We start from the raw sequence: 8,268 nt of genomic DNA on the forward strand, positions 1-8,268 counted from the left end.
CCCCCCCCCCCCCAGGGGAGTGCTGCTTTTTCAAAATAATTTTCAGCTGCCTAAAGGATCTGTCAGCTAGTCTGCCTATGGCCACTGTGTGGCAGCACCACACCTTGCCCAAAGCTCGGGTCATACAGCCAAGTATATAAAGTGCTGGCGCTATGGATTTCTAATTAACCAGCCCTGCAGGTAGACCCTGAAAGTGACCCGTGCTAATCGCAAGGAAATCCAGCATGTAGTACTTACAGTATATACAAGATGGTGCCAACCCTACAGCAGCCATGCCAATGCAGCGAGAGCATGAAGAGCAAAGGGGCGCCAAGAAGGAGGGAGGGCATTGGGTGTAGCATAGCAGTTAAGACACTCGCCGCCTGGGGACAGCACGTCACATCGGATGTCCCAGCGCCTCCTGCTCACGCCCCCCCTCCCCCGGGAGGCAGTAGAGCTGGTTCCCGCAGTGGGCCCCCTGATCATCACATGGGTGGACCAGCTCACTGCTGACTTCAACCTTTCAGCTCCAGCTCTTGTGACTGTAGGGATCTGAGTGTGTGTGCGTGAGTGTGTGTGTAAAAAGGGAAGAAAAGGTGCTGGGTCAGCAAGATAGGGGCCAGCCTGTGAGTAGTTTCGCTCTGGAGTTTCGTTTGCAGCTGCTCAACTCTCCTACTACAATGTCCCTCCCAACCCAACTCTATGGACCCTGAAATTTGAGTTTTATATATAAATTTCATGAAATATTCTCCTTTGGATTTTTCCTGAGCTATTTCAAAATGTAAGCCATTCTTTTAAAAGATTGATTCGTTTGAGGGGTGAAGTGTCAGAGAGGCAGGGAAAGAGAGAGAAATTGTCCATCCACACGTGGACTTCCCAGATGGCTGGACCAAGACAAAGCCAGGTGCCAGGAACTCCAGTGAGAGTGGCCTGGACCAAGTGCTTCAGACCATCCTGTCCTGCCTTCCCAGGGTACACTAGTGTGGAATGCTGATGTCACCACTAGAGGCTTGGGGTCAGCTTTGTGGCACAGCATGGGAAGCTACCACCTGCGACACTGGTTTCCGCCCTGGTCGCTCCACCTCCCACGCAGCTCCCTGTGAACGTGCCTGGGAAAGGAGCAGGAGAGGGTCCAAATGTTTGACCCATGGGGGAGACCTGGAAGAAGCTGTCGGCTTCAGCCTGGACCAGTCCTGACCATGGTGCCCGTCAGGGGAGGGAACCAGCCCATGGAAACTCCTCTCTCCCTCCCTGCAACTCTGAGTTACAAACAATATCAATGACTTCTAAATAAATAAATGGCGGCTTAGCCCACTGCACCACAATGCCAGTTCCTAAAGGTAGCATCGTGCTTAGCACACAGGCTGTATCTAGTCTGGACTCATCCAGAAGAGTTAGTAAGAGCACATACTCCAGGAGGGAGTCAGATTTCACCGGGTTAAACCACTGCTTGCAACACCCACAGACCTTACTCACGTGCTGATTTCAAGTCCTGGCTCCTCCCAGCCAGGCATCCTAGGAAAGCCGCAGACAACGGTTCAAGTATTTGCGTCCTAAGTTCTCAGCTCTAGCCTGGCCCGCTTCTGGGCCGTGGTGGCCATTTGAGTAGCAAACCAGCACATGTAAAGATATCTCTCTCTGTAATTAAACTAAATAAAAATAAATATTTAAAAATATTTTTTTTTCATGGCCTGGCATGGTGGCCTAGTAGCTTAAGTTCTCTCCTTGCCGGGATCCCATATGGGCACAGTTTCTTTTTTTTTTCTTAAAGATTTATTTTTATTATTTTTTCATTGGAAAGGTGGATATACAGAGAGGAGAGACAGAGAGGAAGATCTTCCGTCCGATGATTCACTCCCCAAGTGAGCGCAACGGGCCGATACTATGCTGATCCGAAGCCAGGAGCCTCTTCCGGGTCTCCCACGCGGGTGCAGGGTCCCAAAGCTTTGGGCTGTCCTCGATTGCTTTCCCGGGCCACAGGCAGGGAGCTGGAAGGGAAGCGGGGCTGCCGGGATTAGAACCGGCGCCCATATGGGATCCCGGGTGTGCAAGGCGAGGACCTTTAACCACTTGCGCCACTGCGCCGGGCCCATGGGCGCAGTTTCTAACCCCAGTAGCCTCACTTCCCATCCAGCTCCCTGCTTGTGGCCTGGAAAAGCAGTCAAGGACGGCCCAAAGCCTTGGGAGACCCACGTGGGAGACCTGGAGGAAGCTCCTGGCTCCTGACTTTGGATTGGCTCAGCTCCAGGCCGTTGCGGTCACTTGGGGAGTGAATCAACGAACAGAAGATCTTCCTCTCTGTCTCTCCTCCTCTCTGTATATCTGACCTTGCAATAAAAATAAATAAATAATTTTTTCAATTTCATCTTGCACACTTTTTGGAGAACTCTGCTCGTGGTAGCACTTGCCTCCTAGCGTGGCAGACAGATCAAACGGAAGTCTGATAGAAATGACTTCCAGGGGCCTGTGCTGTGTGACAGTGCGTAAACCCACCGCCTGTGGTGCCGGCATCCCATGTGGGTAGATCCAGCCCCGGCTGCTCCACCTTCTCTCCAGCTCCCTGCTAACGTGCCTGGCGAAGCAGAAGGAGATGTCCCAAGGGCTTGGTTTCCTCAGTCTATGCAGAAGAACTAGAAAAATCTGACTTCACTCGGGCTCAACCCCGGCTGTTGCAGCCGGGTGGAGGGTGACTGGAAGACTTTGCTACCTTCTTCCTGCAACTCTGCCTTTCAAATAATTTTTTTTTTTAAATCTTCAAAAAACATGTTTACAGTTCATTTTCAATGTTCTTCGTTTCTAAATCGGGGACAAGCCAGGGGCAGTCTGCTCAGATCCTTCGAGAATCTCTGTGAATTCTTGATCTTTATTTTTAGGTCAGGAGAAGCGGCTACTGACCGATGCTGAGCAGCTGCCGATGTCAAAGGTGACCTGATTCAGGACGAAGGTGAACGCTGGAGTTGAGGAAACACAGCGGCCCCCCAGTGACGGACTTTGATCATCTTGGGGCGGGGGAAGTGAAGACTTCCCTGAGTTGGCAGCTGAGGCCAGCGGGACAGCGCCTAGCCTGACCCGGAGCTGGACAGACCCGCGGAGTGTGCCAGCTGCCCTCAGCATCTCATGCTCTCAGATCCTCTGGCTCCCTCCAGCTGCCGAGAACTGCAGACTCCCCTTCCACGCATGGCCCTTTTACTCATCTTGCTGAACAGCAGAGGTCAGAGCAGATTTCTGCAGGCCGACCTCGGCGATTTGCTGAAGTCCCCGAAGTGACACAAGTCAGAAGAGATGATGAGGTCAAGATTGTCAAGACTGCAGCGGAAGCTGCTGGCGTCTGTCACGGGGCTTGCAGCTGAATATATGACCGTGTCCTTCCTGCGTACCAACAATGCCATCTGGCAAAACCACCTGCGACTGGAGGGCATCTCAAATGCTTCTGTCCTCGCCCAAGGCTGTGACATGATCATGACCGGAACAAAAATCATCTCTCGTGCAAGTATGCCAGGGTACCACTGACACACATCTCCTGCCAGGAGTACCTGGTCCAGAACCACTTCATCACCAGCCCCTTGTCAGAAGAGGAAGCTGCCTTCCCCCGGCCTACGTCATGGTCATCCATAAGGACTTCAGCACTTTCGAGAGAGTCTTCCGGGCCGTCTACATGCCCCAGAACGTCTACTACGTGGACGAGAAGGCGACAGGTGCATTTAAAGTCGCTGTTCACCAATTGCTGAGCTGCTTTCCCAACGCCTTCCTGGCTTCCAAGCTGGAGCCCGTGGTCTACGCAGGCATCTCCAGGCTCCAGGCCGACCTGAACTGCATGAAGGACCTCGTGGCCTCCACGGTGCCCTGGAAATACCTCATCAACACGTGCGGGCAAGATTTCCCCCTCAAGACCAACCGGGAAATCATTCAGTACCTGAAGGGCTTTAAAGGGAAGAACATCACCCTGGGGATGCTGCCCCCAGCTCATGCTATCGGGCAGACCAGATACATCCACTTGGAGCAGAATTATCATTGGTTTTCCTTCATGTTGTTGACGTGGAAGAGAAAAGCGCCTGCCCCCCCATAAGCTGACCATTTACTTTGGCTCTGCCTACGTGGCTCTTACAAGAGAATTTGCTAACTTTCTTCTTCGAAACCAGAGGGCCGTGGGTCTCGTGGAGTGGTCCAAGGATACCCACTCTCCTGATGAACACTTCTGGGTGACGCTCAGCGCACTCCCAGGTAGGTGGAACCTGACTTCTATTCCACATACAGTCTACAGCGTGCGTGTGTGTGTGTGTGTGTGTGTGTGTCACACTGAGGGTGTCCCTGATTGTATTATGTATGTTCAGCTGTTCCCACACTTCACAGACCGCCTGTAGACTGGCATATCTGTTTCAGTGAAGCCATATAAAATAAATTTCACTTCCGGCATATCACTAAGCACGTGTTTGCTCATAGCATGTGCTTGTTTAATGTCTGCGCGTGCTGAGTGTCACACTCTTTTCATCTGACGCCCAGAGCTGTTTGGTAAACAGTGCTTGAATGCACCTTGGTTGTGTGGTCTGTCCACTGCTCAGCAGCTTCGCCGTGATGGGAGAACGCAGCACTTCTCTGCGTTGAAGTCTTGAAGAGCTCTCTTTTCATGGTAAATTTGAAAGCCCTGAACCATGAATTGGCATTCTGAAAACTTAGACGTTTGCTTTCTTATTACAAAATTTGGTCTGAGTACAGAAGATTTGGAAAGTACAAGAAAACATGAACGAGAATGTGAAACTTTCGTTTAAAAAAAGCAATGGGTGTTAATATCTTTGCATAATTTTCCTTTCTGCACTTGTGTACAACTCAGTTATGCTGATTGGTTAATTTCATAGCCTGCTAGTTTCATTACATCACAGTTTCCCTGTTATTGAAAATCTTAAATAACTGCACATTTTGTTATGCTAGCCCTTGCTTGCTAATTCGTCCATGACTGAGCATTCCTTCCAATTTCTTACCCTGTAAAATGTTATTACAATCAGTGGTGCCCACCAGTACTTGCAAAGGCTGTGACAGAGGGCAAATCATACCAAGCAGGGCTGTGACACCACCAGTACTCATGAGATGCAGGACTGGGAGAGGGTCAGCCCAAGCAAGTCCACAACACTTGTCAGCATTTGTGTGAGCTGGGACTGGGGGCAGGCTGGGCTGGGCCAGGCCATGGCATCCACTGGCATGTATTAAAGCCAGGACAGGATGTGGACCATGCCTGGCTAGGCTAGGCTGCAACATCTTCTAGTAAGAGTTGAGTCTGCAGGCAGCACATGCAAGATCTTTGGCTGGGAACAGGTCTGGTAGGGGAATTTTGGGGACTCCCTTGCTAGACTACAGCTCCCACGGGAAAGTGTGAGAGCCAGAGCTGTGAGTGGACCAGGCTGGGAAAGGATGCAGCCCTTGTTAGAGTTCTGTCCAGGCTGGGCTAAGTTGTAGCACCCATTAGTGAGACCCAGAATGGGTGTGGGCCACTTGAGCTAGGTCACAGTACCCGTTGGTAAGTGCCAGAACTGGAGCTTGGCCATGTCAGGGTGGGTTGCAACACCTACTGGCAGTACCAAGATCTGGGGCTTGGAGCAGCCTTGGGAAGTGAACTTGGGAAACTCCTCTGCTAGGTCCCAGCTCCTGCTGGTAAGTGTGAGAGTTGGGGGTAGGCCAGGTCAGGCTGGGCTATAGTACGACTCAGCATATGTGTGGGCTGGGTCTGGGAAAAGCTTGGACTGAACCAGTCCACAGATACATTGCACATGAAAGAGCCAGAATGGGGTGCAGGCCAAGCCAGGTTGGACTGTAACACCCACCAGTCCACATGAGGCCTGGGCCTGGGAGTAGACTACAATGAACTAGGCTGCTGCAGCTGTCAGTGAGAGCTGGGACTGGGGGTGGGCCAGGTTGAGCCAGGCTGAAGCACCTGCTGACAAGTACCGAGACTGGAGATGGGCCATCTCATGCTGAGCTATAGCATCTACTGGCATGCACAGGACCCAGGTCTAGAGGCAGGCCTGATAGAGGAACTTCCTGCTGTACCACTGCTTCCATTGGTGAGCTTGAGAGATCAGACTGGGCAGGGTTGCAGTAACCATTAGCCAGCATTTGGGCTAAGTCTGGGGATAGGCCAGGTTAGGCTAGGTCACCATACCCACTGGCACAAGAGAGAGCCAGAATGGGTGCAGGCCAGCCCACCTCGGCTGCAGCACCAGCTGGTTCTGGATGCAGTTAATATTATCCTGGCAGACACAAGATCCAGAGCTGGGAGTAGGCCTGGTAGGGAAACTGGGTACCCCCTTGCTGGGCTCAGCTTCCACTGATAAGCATGAGGAACAGGGCTGGGGGCAAGCCAGCACCTGTTGGTATACTTATGGGTCGGGTCTTAGAGCTGGTTGGGCTGAGCTAAGCTGCAGCACCCATGGGTATGCACAAGAGCCGGATGGAATGCGGGGCAGACCAGGCTAGGTCACAGCATATGCTGGCATACACAAAAACCGAGACTTGGAGGCAGGCCAAGGAGGGCTATTGGGAGTCACCCCAACTAGGTCGCAGGACCCATCAGTTGATGTGAGGTATGGGGCTGCAGGATACACTGACCAAGCAGCTGTGTCCACCAGTCTGTCTGGTGGCTGGTGTGGGTGACAGACCGAATGTGACCCTGAACAGCTGGTGCACATATAAGTCAAGTCTGAGGTCAGCCCAGGCAAGGTTTCTTGGGGGACTTCCCAACTAGATCACAGGACGCAAACCTCAGCTACAGGGAAAAGTCATAAAATATGTAGGCCAGTCTTGGAGAACATGTGTCAGGATTGGGACACCTCAGCTGCTGATGCTCAACGGGGACATGCCAGCCAGCTCCTCCAGCCCAGCAGGGAACACTGACTATCTCATTAGAGGATGCAAAGAACCGTTTGGACAACAATCCTGGCCAAGCTTTGCAACAAGTGTCGGGTCTGTGAACACACTTGCCAGTGCACATGAGATGCAGGAATGGGAGATGGACTTGGTCAGCCAATAGACCTTGCAAAGCTTTTCTGAGCTGACGGTTTTTCAGAATTATCAAAACCACTCTAGTAACACCCCCTAACATTCTTCCCCATCCCAGAGTCTTTTTTCCTTCCGCTACCACTGCTCCTTACTGTCGGACAAAACATCAGAGTCTGTAAGGTATCATCAAGTAATGGTTCTGGGCCCGACATGATAGCATAGCACCTTAAGTCCTCACCTTGAATGTGCTGGGGTCCCATATGGGCACTGGTTCTAATCCCAGCGACTCCGCTTCCCACCCAGCTCCCTGCTTGTGGCCTGGGAAAGCAGTCAAGGACGGTCCAAAGCTTTGGGACCCTGTACCTGCGTGGGAGACTCAGACCAGACAGAAGAATGGCAAAGAGGGGCCGGCATTGCAGCATAGCCTGTTAAACCTCCACGTGCAATGCTGGTATCCCGTATGGACATTGTTTTTTTTGAGTCCTGGCTGCTTCACTCTTATCCAGCTCCCTGATGATACATCTGAAACAGCACTAGAGGATGGTTCAAGTCCTTGGGTCCCTGTACCCACATAGGAGACCCATGGCTCTCTCTCTCTCTTTTTAATTTAAAAGGCAGATTTATGGAAAGGAGAGACAGAGTTTCCACCCGTTGGTTCACACCCCAAATGGCCACAACAACCAGAACTGAGCCAGCATCCTGGAGCTTCTTCTGGGTCTCCTACACGGTGCGGGGTCCCAAGGCACTGGGCCATCCCTGCTGCTTTCCCAGGCCACCAACAGGGAGCTAGCTGGACAGGAAGTGGAGCAGTGGGGACATGAACCGGCCAGTGCCTATATGGAACGCGAGCACTTGGAAATGGAGGATTAGCCAGTTGAGCCAATGCACCAGCCCCAGTCCTTACTTTCAAATGAAGGTAAATAAGTAAAACTTTAGAGAATAAAACGGTACTATTAATAATTAGCCTGGCTGTTGTGGCATTTAGGGAGTGAATCAGCAGATGGAGCATCTCTCATTCCTTCTCTCCCTCCTTCCTTTCCTCCATCCATCTCTCTCTCTCTCTCCCCCTTCTCTTTCTCTTGCCCTCCCTCCTTCTTTCCCCCTCTCTCTCTTTTTCCTTCTCCCCCTCCCTCTCTCTCTGTGTTCCCCTTTCTCTCCATCATTCTGCCTTTCAAATAATGAATAAATCTCCAAAACCAAGCAGGCCGGGCTATGGGGAAGCTGTGAGTCAGGTGCACATGGGGAGGTAGACCTTGACCGACCACGACTGTACAGTGGCAGACAAGCAAGGAGGTCACCAGG

At 51.9% G+C, this 8,268-nt stretch overlaps 1 pseudogene; it reads left to right on the forward strand.

Moving 5' to 3' along the window:
• The first annotated feature begins 3,437 nt into the window (after positions 1 to 3,437).
• LOC121158982 lies at positions 3,438 to 4,340 on the forward strand (annotated as a pseudogene).
• The last annotated feature ends 3,928 nt before the right edge of the window (positions 4,341 to 8,268 follow it).

This window comes from Ochotona curzoniae, unplaced genomic scaffold, assembly GCF_017591425.1.
Source record: "Ochotona curzoniae isolate NIBS_2020 unplaced genomic scaffold, NIBS_Ocur_1.0 contig_4064, whole genome shotgun sequence".
NCBI lineage: Eukaryota > Metazoa > Chordata > Mammalia > Lagomorpha > Ochotonidae > Ochotona > Ochotona curzoniae.